This window comes from Suncus etruscus, chromosome 1 (assembly GCF_024139225.1).
Source record: "Suncus etruscus isolate mSunEtr1 chromosome 1, mSunEtr1.pri.cur, whole genome shotgun sequence".
NCBI classification, from domain to species: Eukaryota; Metazoa; Chordata; class Mammalia; order Eulipotyphla; family Soricidae; genus Suncus; species Suncus etruscus.
In genome coordinates this window covers 89875824-89890199 of record NC_064848.1, presented here as the reverse complement: position 1 = coordinate 89890199, position 14376 = coordinate 89875824, and the positions used below count along the sequence as shown (strand labels likewise).

The window sequence follows — 14376 nt, the reverse complement described above, 5'->3', positions numbered from 1 at the left end:
TCAATTCAGGATGTGTTGCCCCAGAGAGAGGAAGTCCATCAGTACAGAATATTATCAGGCTGGAATGATAGCATAAAGATAGGGTGGTTTCTTTGCATGTGGGCAACAGGGAAGGACTCGGTTCGATCCCTGGTTTTCCATATGGTCCGCCAAGCCTGCCAGGAGCAATTTCTGAACTCAGAGCCAGAAGTAACTTCTACACACCACTTGGTGTGAGCCAAAAAACTTAAAAAAAAAATGTAAAAAGAAAAGAAAAAAAAAGAATCTTTAATTTTCAATTTCTAAAGGGTCAGTTTCAACTGGCAAGTTAGCTAGAGGCTATCCTTTCTCAAAATGACTTACATCCAAGGACTGATCTGGGAAGAGACTTGCTATTTTGGTACAATATGAGTAGTGAGCTCTGTTGGACAATGTTTTTTTATTGTTTCTCAAGACTGTCAAGACTGAGTTGTAGTTTGACTTGCAAAAAATATGCACTCTATTTAGTCTTATTTACTTGACCTTTTCTGAGGTGTAGATACCATAAATCTACTGCTTTTGGCAAAGCCAACCTTTACCAGTGATTTGTCCTCTCTCTCTTCCATCTATCATAATTCTCTGTGAACAAGAAAACGGATTCTCCATGTGTAACAGTTCCTATTAATATGCCATAGATTTAGAAGATAGCTGTCTAATTTATTATGAACAAAATATTATTTTTATGCAGATGGATAATATACTTCTCTTGTAGACATATTTCTGTACTAAACAAATGGTTTCAAATTGAGATAGCTAGAACTCATAAAATTCAGATTATTATCTTTGTTCAGAGTTTTTAGTAACTTTAGCAATGTCCCATTATTTTTGAAAGAAATTCATATATGATCCTCACTTTCTTTCCTTGTCTCTTTTTCTCTAACCAAGTTAATACCAATGTCTAGAATTCTTCCACCTATTCCTTTTCATATTCTTCCGTGATAGTGGAAATGATATTTTTATGAATTGTTATTTGCAGCATCCTTCTTGACTAATGCATTCAAAATTTGTGAATGCCATTTTCCCCCTAAATTGGCCCCTTTAGACAAATAACTGCTAAGCATTTTTTCCTGTGAATATGTAAATAGGTTAAAAATGAAGATGCAGCCAGTGTTGTGTGAATATTATTCCAACATTACACTTAAGATCCTTTCAGCACCATTTACTAACATTTTGTACTCCTAGCCAAAGTGCCAAAAATTGCTCTCTCCTCATGCAATTTTCAAAAATTTTACTGGCACAAAATGAAGCAAAATTTCTATCTGCAGGAGAGAGCAAACTTCATTTAGCATGTTTTACAAAGTGCTAAATAGGCTTTCTATTTTGGGAGTGTAGTGGCAGAATATGTGCTTCCTGCTATCCTGATCAAACATTTGCAGTTTCATTCCCACTCGAATTGCACATTCTAGGTTGTCTTCAATTATATTAACATAATGCTTGTTATTTTATTCAAAAGAAAAGAAAAACAATTACAATGTGTTCAAGAGATATAATGCAAAGACTGGAAGGTTATTTTTTCCTTGTCTTTAATTTTAGTATTATTTAAAATAAAAGTGTGATGGCCTCTATGAAAGGCTTTTTGTAGTCTACTCATTTCAAAGTAAAAGTTCTTACTTCCTATTTTCTAGTGCACCATCAAAAAAAGAAAGTACCATGGTCTCAGTGTTGAGAAATTTAAGGTCCTGAATTACTATTATTATTTCAAGTAGTCATCAAGTCTCTGTCTGAAAGTATTGACAGATGACTAAATATTTACTGAATATATTTTTTCAAGAAAAATGACTCATAAACAAATAACATTAATAATAATTATTATTGATAGCTTATATTATCCTAAGCACTACTCTAAAAACCTGGCTGGCACTATCTCATGGGCTTGTCACATCAATTTTCTTAGATTCTCTTAGACATTCTTATATATACTGATCACTTTCTAGATCACAATCTAAAATGGAGAGGTTAAGGAATATGGACAAGTTAATGAACAGATAATCCAAGCTTTAGAACTTGTTCTGGCTCCAAAACACTCATTCTATATAACATTACATAACATTGTCCCATAAATAAATGTATATTTTAATATTTATACTATGGTGGTATTTTGTAATCCTAATTTTGTGCTAGGATTTTAAGGCACATAAATTATACCTTTATATTATAAAGGTATAATATCTTATACCTTTAACAGGGTTCACCATTTGAGACATTTACAAATTCACAAAAACAAAGAATTGGGGATGAGAAAAGAAGGCAAAATCTGAAGAATGCATGCTATTTGGAATATATAAATTGTATGTAAATGTCTTAGCAGTTCCACCATATATACATATACTTAGATTATTTGCATAATTTCAAGCCTTTCTTAATGGCTGCTATCAATGTCCAGTTATCGAGAGTTCTTTCAATGCCAATAAAAAATTTAGAATTGACCTTGGCAATACTTTTTTGGAGAGCTAGTAAACACATTACAGATACCTGTTAATCTTCTGAAAAAACAGTTAACAAAAAAGCAATAAGTCATATTATCTATATAGCTGTCTCTTAAGTGCCTACCACTCATTGTGCAAGTATTCAAGCTCAACATCCCATATTAGCTGAAGAAAAGATAGTGATGGTGGGGTTAAAAGTGTGCAATAACTCTAATGAAGAATCCAAAGACAGTCACCATATGATCTAGAGCTTTATGCTGAATATTGTAGGGAACCAGCAAATATGCATTGTATATTAGTCAATACTTAAAAGAAATTTACTTTTGTAGTTGATTTAAAAATACCTATCTGAACTGAAGCAATAACACAGTGGGTAGGATGCTTGGCTTGCATGTGGTTGAGCTGGGTTCCATCACTAGCATTCTGTATGATCCCCCGAGTTTACCAGGAATGATTCTTGAGTACAGTGCAAGGAGTAACCCCAGAGCATTACTGTGTGTGGCCCAAACAATACAAAACAAAGCAAATCTATTCTTGACCCAGAGAACACTGTATGATGTTTACCTTGCACGTACCCAACCCAGTTTCAATCCCTACCACTTTTGCCTCATCAGGAATGATCCTTGAGTATAGAGCCAGAAATAAGCTCTGAGCAAGTACAGCTGAATGTGAACCAAAAATGAAAAAGAAGAAGAAAAATTATACTTTAGGAAGAAACTGAAGAATGTGTATAACATGTACAAACAACATGTAATAATAGAACTAAAATAATTCTGGTCTAATTTGGTCTAGATGGTAACAACTTCTGATTCAGAAAAAAGAGACTCAAGTCTAGGGACTTGAAACATTCAAAACTGGGCTTTTAAAGTTGAGCATTATCTGAATAAACCTATAAAAGAACAATATACAAACCTTTTCATAAAGGATCAGAGAGCAAATACTTTAATCCTTGTGGATTCTATATGGTCTCTGTTGTAATTACCCAATTCTTCTATTGTATGCAAAAACAGACAGAAACAAATAAGTGAATGCATGGAATTGGGCACGTTCTAACAAAAGTTTACTCCCCACCAATAAAAAGACTAAATCCAAGTTTTTACATGGAATTTATAGTTTTCTACTCTCTGGTCTAGACCACATGAAAGGGAACATTGTAAGGAAGAGGCATCATCAATAAATTTATAGTGAGGCTGTGAGAAGTCAAAACTTGTGAAACATATGAGTGAAAGGAACATACATCACTCATATAGCATACAATATATTTTATTTATGTATGTATTATCATATTGATGCATAAAAGAAAATATACTACAATGAGAAGAATACTATCTCCATACCCAAGTGCAGGTTTTCATCACCTTACATTTGAACTAATCAATTAGTCTTTCATTTTTTAAATAATATATTTAAGCACCATGATTACAAACATGGTTGTAGTTTGGTTTCAGTTATAGAAAAAGAACACCCCCCCCCTTCACCAGTGCAACCTTCCCACCACCAATGTCCCATATTTCCCCCTCCCCTACCTCTGCATTCTACTTCTCTTGCTCAGTACCATTGTCATGATAGTAGTTAGTGTAGTTATTTCTCTAACTGGACTCACCACTCTTTGTGGTGAGCTTCATATCATGGCCAGTCCTTCCAGTCCTCATCTCTATCGTCTCTGGGTGTTATTAGAATAATGTCTTTTATTTTTCTTATAACCCATAGATAAGTGAGACTATTCTATGTCTCTCTCCCTATGACTTATTTTACTCAGCATAATAGTTTCCATGTCCATCCTTGTATAGAAAATTTTATGACTTCACTTTTTCCTGACAGTGAAGCAGTCTTCTAATCCTCAGATTCGTCTTTCATTCCTATCTGATTTTAATCTACTCATTTTACTTTTGGAGTGGGTTATGTAAAAATACATAACTGATCAAGTTACTCATTTTAAACTCATTCTGTGTCTATATATGGCCTAAAGATTAAAAACCAAATTTTTGTACATGACATAAATTTCACTTTTTAACAGTGTATATATTCACCAAGTCAAATGATATGCACATCCGAGTGCATGCTCTGATCTCTCTTTTTCCTTTGTATGTATTATCTTCACACTCTTCTCTTCTCCCCTACACGCCTACAACCAAATTGTCTACCTTAGTGGACAAATCATTTTTAAAGTAAAAGCCCTTGTTTCCCTTCTTTGAGACCACTGTTTTGTATTGGAGTTATGCCATTTCTTGTTCTTACAGTCTTTAGTTTGGCCACTATAGTAGTTCATAATCCAGAATTCATTTTTTGATTATTTTCTCTTCTCTGCCAGAACTTGAATTTATGGAGGCTACAAGCCCCTTATGGTTTCTACCTCTGTTTTCTTCTCATCTAATAAAATTTTGTCAAGTTTCCATAATAATTGATGCTTAAAGAGCGATTAATTTATTGGTTGTTGAATAATGATTGTTTAGAACCTGGTTTGTTATTTTGCACAGAGGTAATTCTTTGATATTCTAGTATTTGATAGGTGATTTAAGTAGCTTACAAGAGCAGAACAATAAATATAAAGATAACTTAGAAAGTTTTTGTCCTGCCTATCAAACTATATACCTATAATTTAATAATTATTATCTTTGGGTTATGGAATTTGAATGATTAAATTTTTCTTTGAATTTAATGATATTTTTACATGGAAAAATGTAATTATGAGGACACATGGCAGAACTGAGGCTTTACTTTGGCTAAAGGACCAATTTTGATAGTACTTGGGGAACTATATATAGTGCCAGAGGTCCAATTGTGTCAGCTGCACGCAAAGTAATGTGCCTTTACCATCATACTATTTATTGAGCTCTGAAATTTTTCCTAAGAAAGAAAAACAAAAAAGCATAAATATGTGTATAAATCTATTGTTATCCCATACAAATAGAATTGGCATGGCTACACTAGTATTCTCTTCACTTCTTTTCTCTTGATTGTCTGTGAAGACCTAATATATATACAAAAAGTTAGAGGAAAAAAATACAAGACTTACAAAAAGCTTAGAAAGAATGCCACCATCTTGAAATAAACTCAGGAATCTAAAAAGATGAGAGCTGTCAAAATAATCAAACCCTCTCTATTGGTGAAATTCCAAGCTTTGATTTCTAAGAGCGATTGTAATTCAGAGAATCAATTTGCTTCATGCAGGAATTATTTAACTGTCTTTCTGCCCATCCTTGATACTTTTGAAATCTCCATCTAAAGGTGTAAATGAGAAAAGGGTTTTGACCAGTAAGTTGTTAATTTCTAGAATCAGAACCACAATACATTGGTGGGGGATTGAGCTATGATTCTGAGTAATAAACATTATCACCCAAGCTTCCAGTTGAAGTTCTATTATTTGTTGTTAGGGGGAAATTGTAGACAAAAGACAATCCTTCATAATAAAATACAAGCTCATGGACTAGAGTGATAGTACAGCATGTAGGGCATTTGCCTTGCATGGGGCTGACCCAAATTCAATATTAGGCATCACCTATGAAGTATGCCAGGAGTGATTTCTGAGCACAGAGCCACGTGTAACCCCTGAGTGTTGATTGTTGTGTCCCAAAGGCCATATATATTTATATTTTTATACATATATATTTGTATATACACACATTTGAACACATGTACACACATATGTATGTGTGTATATAAATATATATGTATGTATACAATATATGTATGTATGTATATATACAAGTTCACTATTGTTCTGAAATTATTTAAGGATAACGAGAGAAAAAACTTACAGCCCTTGGAAAAGTAGATCAAAATAAGAGGAAAAAAGTATCTTGTTGAGAATATGGGAAAATAGACATTACTTACCACTAGAAATTTTTCTTCTTTTTTTTCTTTATTTAAACATCTTGATTACAAATATGATTGTGATTATGTTTCAGTCATGTAAAGAACACCCCCTTCACCAGTGAAACATTCCCACCACCAATGTCCCTAATCTCCCTCCATCCCACACCACCCCCACCTGTACTCTAGACAGGCTTTCCAGTTCCCTCATTCATTCACATAATTATGGTAGTTCTCAGTGTAGTTATTTCTATAGTTCCAGCCCTCCTCTCATTGTATCTAAGGATTGTTGCAAAAATGACTTTTATTTTTTTAAAAACCCATAGATGAGTGAGACTATTCTGCGTCTCTCTCTCTCCCTCTGACTTATTTCACTCAGCATGATAGACTCCATGTACATCCATGTATAGGAAAATTTCATGACTTCATCTCTCCTGATGGCTGCATAATATTCCATTGTGTATATGTACCACAGTTTCTTTAGCCATTCGTCTGTTGAAGGGCATTTTGGTTGTTTCCAGAGCCTGGCTATTGTGAATAATGCTGCAATAAATATAGGTGTGAGGAAGGGGTTTTTGTATTGTATTATTTTGTTCCTATGGTATATCCCTAGGAGTAAAATAGCTGGGTCGAATGGGAGCTCAACTTTCAGTTTTTGGAGAAATCTCCATATCACTTTCCATAGAGGTTGGACTCGATGGCATTCATTCCCACCAGCAGTGGATAAGAGTTTCTTTCTCTCCACATCCCTGCCAGCATTGATTGTTCTCATTTTTTGTGATGTGTGCCAATTTGTTGAAATTTCTAGTAAAAAATTAAGAAAACATGGCGTTTGTGCCACAAAGATAAAAGTAATAAAGAGAAAGCATTAAGAAAAAGGGAACAGAATAAAAAGAACATGATAAACAAGATGAGAATTATAAGAACTAAATATACAGTATGAAGGTTAAAACCTTGAAGAACAAAGCATAATTTTGTACAAAGGAAATACATTTAATGATGTGAAAGACTAATTTAATAACCATTCCTAGAAAGGTAAGAGACAAAATGAAAATTATATGAGAAAGAAGAGAACAGAAAACAGAAATCTAAAGTAGGAGAGTGGGAGGAGATAAAGGATTTTTAATACTTTTTTCTAAGCTGAGAATAATTTTCATAACAGATTTGCACTCTAAACTGAAATCTATATAACTTATCAAAATTTTTTTATTGTTTTGGGGCCAAACCTAGCAGTGCTCAGTGGTTATTCCAGGAACTATTCTTGGTGTTGATTTCGGGAGATTTGGAAGCCAGGGATTGAACTGGGATAAACTGCCTGCAAGGCAATTGCACTACCTGCTATACTATCACTCTAATACCATTTTTTATATAAAATTTTAGAGTTTTATGAAATTTATGTAGAAAAAATGATTCTATAAAGGAGAACAAATTTATTCTAGGAAAAATAGTTGTCTTCTACTTTGTCTCTTAACTCTAGGAGTCAGTAGATCAATAGCAAGACTAATTTTTTCCAAGAAAATTTTATGTGAAGATGGAAATGTTTTCTATTTTGATAACACCTAAAGACATACAATTCTAGAAGTAATGTTTTTTAAATCTGGTAGCTTGGATAAAGAATTTAAATGTTATGAGTAAAATAAGAAAATTAGCAGTTAGTCAATAAAAGAGAAAATTAATATAAACAGGTTCAATGACTAAAACATATTTTAATTAGTATACATTTTCAAGTTAAGATGTTGTGACTTCTACTGTGGGAAAATGTTCAGATGTCCTGGGGTCTTGAGGTCAAGGGCCCCTCTCAGTGATTGATCAACTCTGCCAGCAGCTCTAGGTGATTGCTCATAGATGCAGTGCTGTTGGGTCCTATGTGTCTGAGATTACCTGGGACACCCTGGTAGTGCTCAGAGGATTTCTGGCAGTACTGGAATTCAAACCTAGTATGTTCACTTGCAAGGTATGTGCCTCAAGTCTTATACTATCTCTGTAGGACTCATGATTTCAATTTTTGTGCCTTTCATAGCTGTCTTTTTCATATGATGGACACTGTAAAAGCCATCAGTAACCTAAATGTATGATCTTTCCTTATGCAGGGAAGACACTTTTCATAATTGAGTAAACATACAAACTAGCTAAGATTTTAAGAAATATACACTATTTTTATGTAGAAAACTATGAAAATGAAATAGCTAAATAAACCTATGTTCCCAGATCACAGGCAGAATAAACAGGTGAAACTGGAGGTAAAAATTTAAGATAACCTGAAATTTGGAGGGAGAAATTTCAATGCCACTATTAGATATTGAAAGATATATGACAACAGCAATAATTTGTATGGTGTAATATTTTATGGTTTGGTGAAAATAGATAACAATTAGAAAATAAAGTCTAGCAAATAAGTATAGATATAATTCTCATTCAAAAACTATGTCATTATGTGATAATTACTGAAGATCCTGTCCTGAATGTATTATATGAGATTTTGTATACCCTAGTGGGAGACAAGTAAAACACAAACAAATTACCAAAACTAAAGAAAAATGGTAACTTAAATAAAATGTTATAATAGTGGCTCAAGAATAGGTGCTAAGCAGATACAGGATCTCTAAAAAAAAAGAGTGAATTATGCATGATTCAGGGGAAGGAATCTTTCAAAGTAAGAAAGTGTGTTGTGCTTCTCAAAAGTACTTTAGAGGTTTCAGAACCAGAGAGAAGGCCAGCATGAGTGGAACCAAGTAATGAAGTATAATGTCAATAACAATAGCAACTGATAATAATAACATCTTGTTTTTATCTTTTTTTTTTTTTTTTTGATTTAGGGCCACATCTGGTGGCACTCGGGGCTTACTCCTGGATCAGCACTCAGAAATTGCTCCTGGTAGGCTAGGGACAATATGGGATGTCAGGGATCAAACTCAGGTTGAAAGTCAGGTTGGTCCTGGGTTGGCCACATGCAAGGCAAACACCCTGCCCACTGTGCTATCACTCCATCCCAAATAGTTACATCTTTTGCACCTTGAATTGTTAAGGATTACTCAACGGTTACTCCTGGCTCTGCACTCAAGAATTTCTCTTGGCAGTATTGGAGATGCTGGGGATTAAATGTGTTTCAACAGCATGAAAAGCAAGCTCCATTCCTACTGTATTATATTTCTAGCCCCAGATGTCAGATCTTCTAAACTTGGTAGCTTGGATAAGGAATTTAAATGTTATGTTATAAATAAAATTTTAAAAATTGGAGGGAAATTTTAAGTGGAGGAGTAATATAATCCAATTTTGTAATTTATAAAGATCATTCTAGTTTCTGTTTTTAGAATGAATTGCAAAGATTCCAGTATTTCTCAATTAGCCCAGTAGGTACCTAATTGGTTGTACAGCTGGCCTCTCTGGGATAGGAATCTGTAGGAATGATGGGGAGAGAAAAAAGTCGATGATTAAGATGGCAGTGGTGTTCATTGGAAAGAAGTAGATAGGTTCAGATTATATTTTTTTGAAGAGTCAAAAGCCTTTGACTGGGACACAGATAAAAAGAAAGGAATCAAAGTAATTCTTTGTTATGGCTTAATAGAACTAGGTACAATTAATATTTGGAAGAGTGGATGAATCTCCAGATTGGTGTTAGTATAGGATTTTAAACATAATATTTGTCAAACAATATAAACATATGAGTAGGCAAAAGCATATACAAATCTGGTGTTTAGAAGAGTTTTTTCTTTAGCAATGATCAGTGTTTTGTTGATATTTCAGTTATAGCACATGTAAGTAGTAAAAAAACAAAGGATTTTTAGAGTGGAGACCCAGACACTTTTGCATATGGAGGACAGAAAGTAAAACAAGAGAAGGAAAGAGGGAACTTTCAAGGCTGCAGAAAAAAAGACAGACATTGACACTGAAAAGAGAAAACACTTCAGGGATGGCAGTTGCTGTATATACTCGAGTATAAGAGTATAAGCTGATCTCCCCTAATTTTACCAAAAAATTCTGAGAAAATTTAGTGACTCAAATATAAGCCAAGGTGGAAAATGCAGCAACCACTGCTCAATTTCAAAAATAAAAATATGTACCCAAAACAATTACAATAATTGAGGAATCAGTAGGTTAACTGTTTTTCAATGTTTATTGCTAAAGAAAAACTGTAAACTAGTAACAATAACTTTAAATGAAGTGCAGAAATCATAGTTTAACAGGTAATCAAGATATATTACAAAGGTTAAAATCCTTCAAAACTGGATTCTCCTTATCATCATCTGTATGTCCAAACAGAGCTTCAGCTGTATCTGATGTGAGGGTACCAGTGTAGACATTGTCATCATTACTAAGTTCGCAGATATCATCATCACTGCTGTCGGTCTCATTCAAAGTGATGCATATTGAGGTTAAATAGTTCAGTGGCATCCAATTCAGTTCAGCCGCCTACCTCTTCATCTCAGCCTCGACTTGTGGATTGAGCTAAAGCACTGTACCCTCCAGCAGACGACAGAAGACGACTGGAAACTAGATGCATTTAATTCGGTGTGCACACAGAATCAAATAACCTGTATGACCCGAGTATAAGCCGAGTTTGGTTTTCCGGCACAAATTTTGTCTCAGGAAAAGCTCGGCTGATACTTGAGTATGTAGGGCAATTGTGATAAATGCTGTGAGGAGTTTAAGTAAGACAAGACCAAAAAGGAATTCTGTTTTGCTTTAGAAGAGTGATCTTGGTAAGGCTGAGAATGTGTGATAAAAACTAGAATGAGAAGTGGAGTAAGGAATTCTGAACTCTCCTTTGGACACTTTTGCAATATAAAGTGATATTTAAGTGCAATATAAAATATTTAAATTTGCTGAAAGTAATATTCAAATCAGTAGGGGGAAAGCAGGTCGTTTCATAAAAGATGTTAGTACAGTTTCTTATTTGGACATAAATTAGATCATAATGTTTTAGAAAGCAGTGAAAGCATCAGAAGGGTATTAAAACTTATCTCTATAATGAGAATGCTTTTTCTATATACATTCATATTAGTTTTTCTGTAATATAGTCTTTTTTAAGTCAAAAGAGGTAATGTCTTTTCATGAAAAACAACTATTTTTCATGAAAAACAAACCTCTAGTTGGTAAACCAAATAAATCAATTCAATTCAACTATTGGTATCACATCAAAAACTACCATTCTAGAAAGTTGAGGAACATAAAAATTTGAAAAAGTTTCAACACAAGATTAAGCAAGATGAGTATCCTAGGTGAAATAGAAACACACACATACATTCATTTGGGGAAAGTCACACAGTGACTTTGGGACTACTACTTCTGAATCTCAGGTTGAGGTTGGCCTGGTGATGCTGTAAAACATGCCATGGCCTACTGAAAACAAAGTATAAACTCAGTATATCGAGTTATTTCTCTGGTCTAAAGCACAAACACCTATAAGAAATCAAAAGAGGGATTCAGAACTCCTCACTCATTTCTAAGAAAAGCTTAGATATGGGAAGAACTTGACAAATAAAAAATCATGATGAATGAATCCTTATGAATGACATCACTGGAGTGCAAAGGAGTCTGAACCTCATTGAGTAAGTCCATGGGAGGAATGTACCGAATTTGGTAACTAACCAGCAATTACCCCCCAGAGTTTGTCAGTACCATTAGTAATAGGGGTAAAACCGAAGAGGCTCCCTTTCTCTTCCCTCAGGAATGTCTGTTCAACAATTACATAGAGAGCGAGCAAGTAATATGTAAAACCCATGATCTCTAAAGTGTGTGTTTGTGTATGCCTCTGTGTCTCCATCACCACAGGAGATCATAATCAGTTCTTTATAAACAATCCTGGATTCTCTCTGGGTCTTGCTTTCCAGTGCTTGAGTAGCTTGTGTGATTCTAATTAGAGAAGGGTTAGTTCTGATTAAGTTTAAAGAAATGTGGTTTGTGAAAAAGACCACAAAATGGGTACTTCATAACTAGAGTTGGATGTAGACACCACTCCTCTCTGTTTTACACTGTGGTTGTGATTGCTGTGGGTTGTGGGGATTTGCTGGATTGGTCCATTACTCACGTTAACATCCACCTAATACTGCATGAAACAAAGATGAGAAAGAAGGATCTGCAGAGGATAGTGTTTGCCTCCTTGAAATTGAGATAAGCTCTCTGGATGCAAAGGAGGCATTTTTTAAAAAGTATACAAGCTAGAAATGATTCAGAATTCTACTTGTTTGTGACTCAAAGAAAATGATAATAAGACTACTTTTAGTTACTTTTCCTGATTGTGTTTCTTGTGTTAAGAGACCATGAGGTTAGGTTGCTAAGTTGTACAAAGACACAGAAAAATATTTTTAAATGTCAGTAGCATTACTCACATGTCTTTTTTGGCTATTTCATTGTGTTCTTTATCCCCACAAAGAGAATGACACATGCTTTCCTTGACCTTGATCAAAAATAGAATGTAGTTCTCATTATAGTTTTGATGCTATCAAATTGTAGATCCCATGCTTTTATAATCATCAAATCACAATCTAAATCAAACAAGGTAAGTATCTTGTCAATGCCTTTAACATAGTTATGTAAATAGAATTTATGTTTATAAACTGTTTTCCCATGAGATGCTTCTAATTGCTGTCATTTTTATTTCTGCTTAGACGACCTTTTTTTCTGCCTTATTTTGATTGCTAATGGATTATGTATTTCACCATAGTTCCTACTTAATTTTAGGATGTTGAGCTCATAGTTCAAAAAATATGAGGATTCCATGTCATTCTCTGTTTAAGGAATAGATAATTTTTTTGCATCAGATGAAAAAGACACTGCTTTAATAGTGCATTCAGTTCAGTTGTTTTGCCAATGAGCAAGTTGGCATGGACAAATTACTTCTTTCTGGATGGAGCTTTATCTGCCTTTCTCATCATCTCCTTCTGAAATAATATTCTGCTAATATTTCTTCTTCTTTTTTTGTTTGTTTTTGGGCCATCCCCGGTGATGCTCAGGAGTTACTCCTGGCTATGTGCTCAGAAACTTGGTCCTGGCTTGGGAGACCATATGCGACACCAAGGATTGAACCAAGGTCCATCCTGGGTCAGTCTCATGCAAGACAAGTGTGTTATCACTCTAGCCCCATCTTTTTTTCTTTTAATTTTGACTTCCCACGTGGCACTTTAGAGGTCCATAAGTAATTCTCAGCCAACCAGGCTAAACATTCAATACAAGCACATGAGATTATATTGCTCCAGCCTGGTTGTGCCAGAGAGTACATAATTCATCCCAAGAGATGGAAGGAGACAGACAGACAGACCAGCAGCAGAGTTCTCTTTGACTCATAAGAGCCATTTTTTACCCAGATCACTCTGAGGGAAAGAGAAACATCGAGACAAAGGGAGAGGTCTTCTAGCCACCTGAGTTGGGCTCCACCCAGCTACACAGTCCCAAGAAATGGATGAAGTTAGACAGACCAGTAGCAGGACCCTCTTGGACTTAGAAAAGCCATTTTTATCCCAGGTCAATATGCTTCCTGGCTACACATTTCTTCTAGTCAATGAGCCCCACCCCACCAAAACACATAAAAAAAAAATACCCAAAGGTCACGTGGTATGATGCAGAACCCCATCATACTTAGTGCATGAGGATGGTGGTTGTGAAGACCTAAACAGCATTAGACAGCTGTATAGCCTCTCTGATAAAGATTTTGGAGAGGAAATGTTGAGGATGCTCAAGGATATATATAAAAAAAAAAAAACTTACCTGGCAGGGAAAGGCTTGCCCATTGCACTCGGGGCGTGCTGACCCCTGCGATTTCCCCAAATGTGGGAAACTCAACTGCATAATTTATGGTAGTGGGGAAACTCAACTGTATAATTTATGGTAGTGGGGGACTGCGTGCGTGCTCTCCCCTGAAAAAAAAATCATGGAACAGACAGCCAATAAGATTCAAGAAAATATGAGAATTACATTAGATTAAATGGACCACCCTGTGATGAGGGCCTTCAGGTTAAAACTAGGTGAACCATGGGCCATACCTATCATGTATCCTAACTGTTGTATTATGTCGTGGCCTCACTATGACTAATGCAATAAAGTTGTTCATTAATATAAAACATTAACATTATTTTAATTATATATTTTATATTAATGCACAACTTTATTGCATTCATTCTTC

At 34.7% G+C, this 14376-nt stretch overlaps 1 non-coding gene across 1 annotated transcript; it reads left to right on the top strand.

The window, feature by feature from the left end:
• The first annotated feature begins 13953 nt into the window (after positions 1 to 13953).
• On the top strand, positions 13954 to 14113 carry LOC126033540 (U1 spliceosomal RNA). The gene has a single exon (XR_007504463.1). It is a non-coding gene; the product is annotated as a U1 spliceosomal RNA (small nuclear RNA).
• Positions 14114 to 14376: the final 263 nt, after the last annotated feature.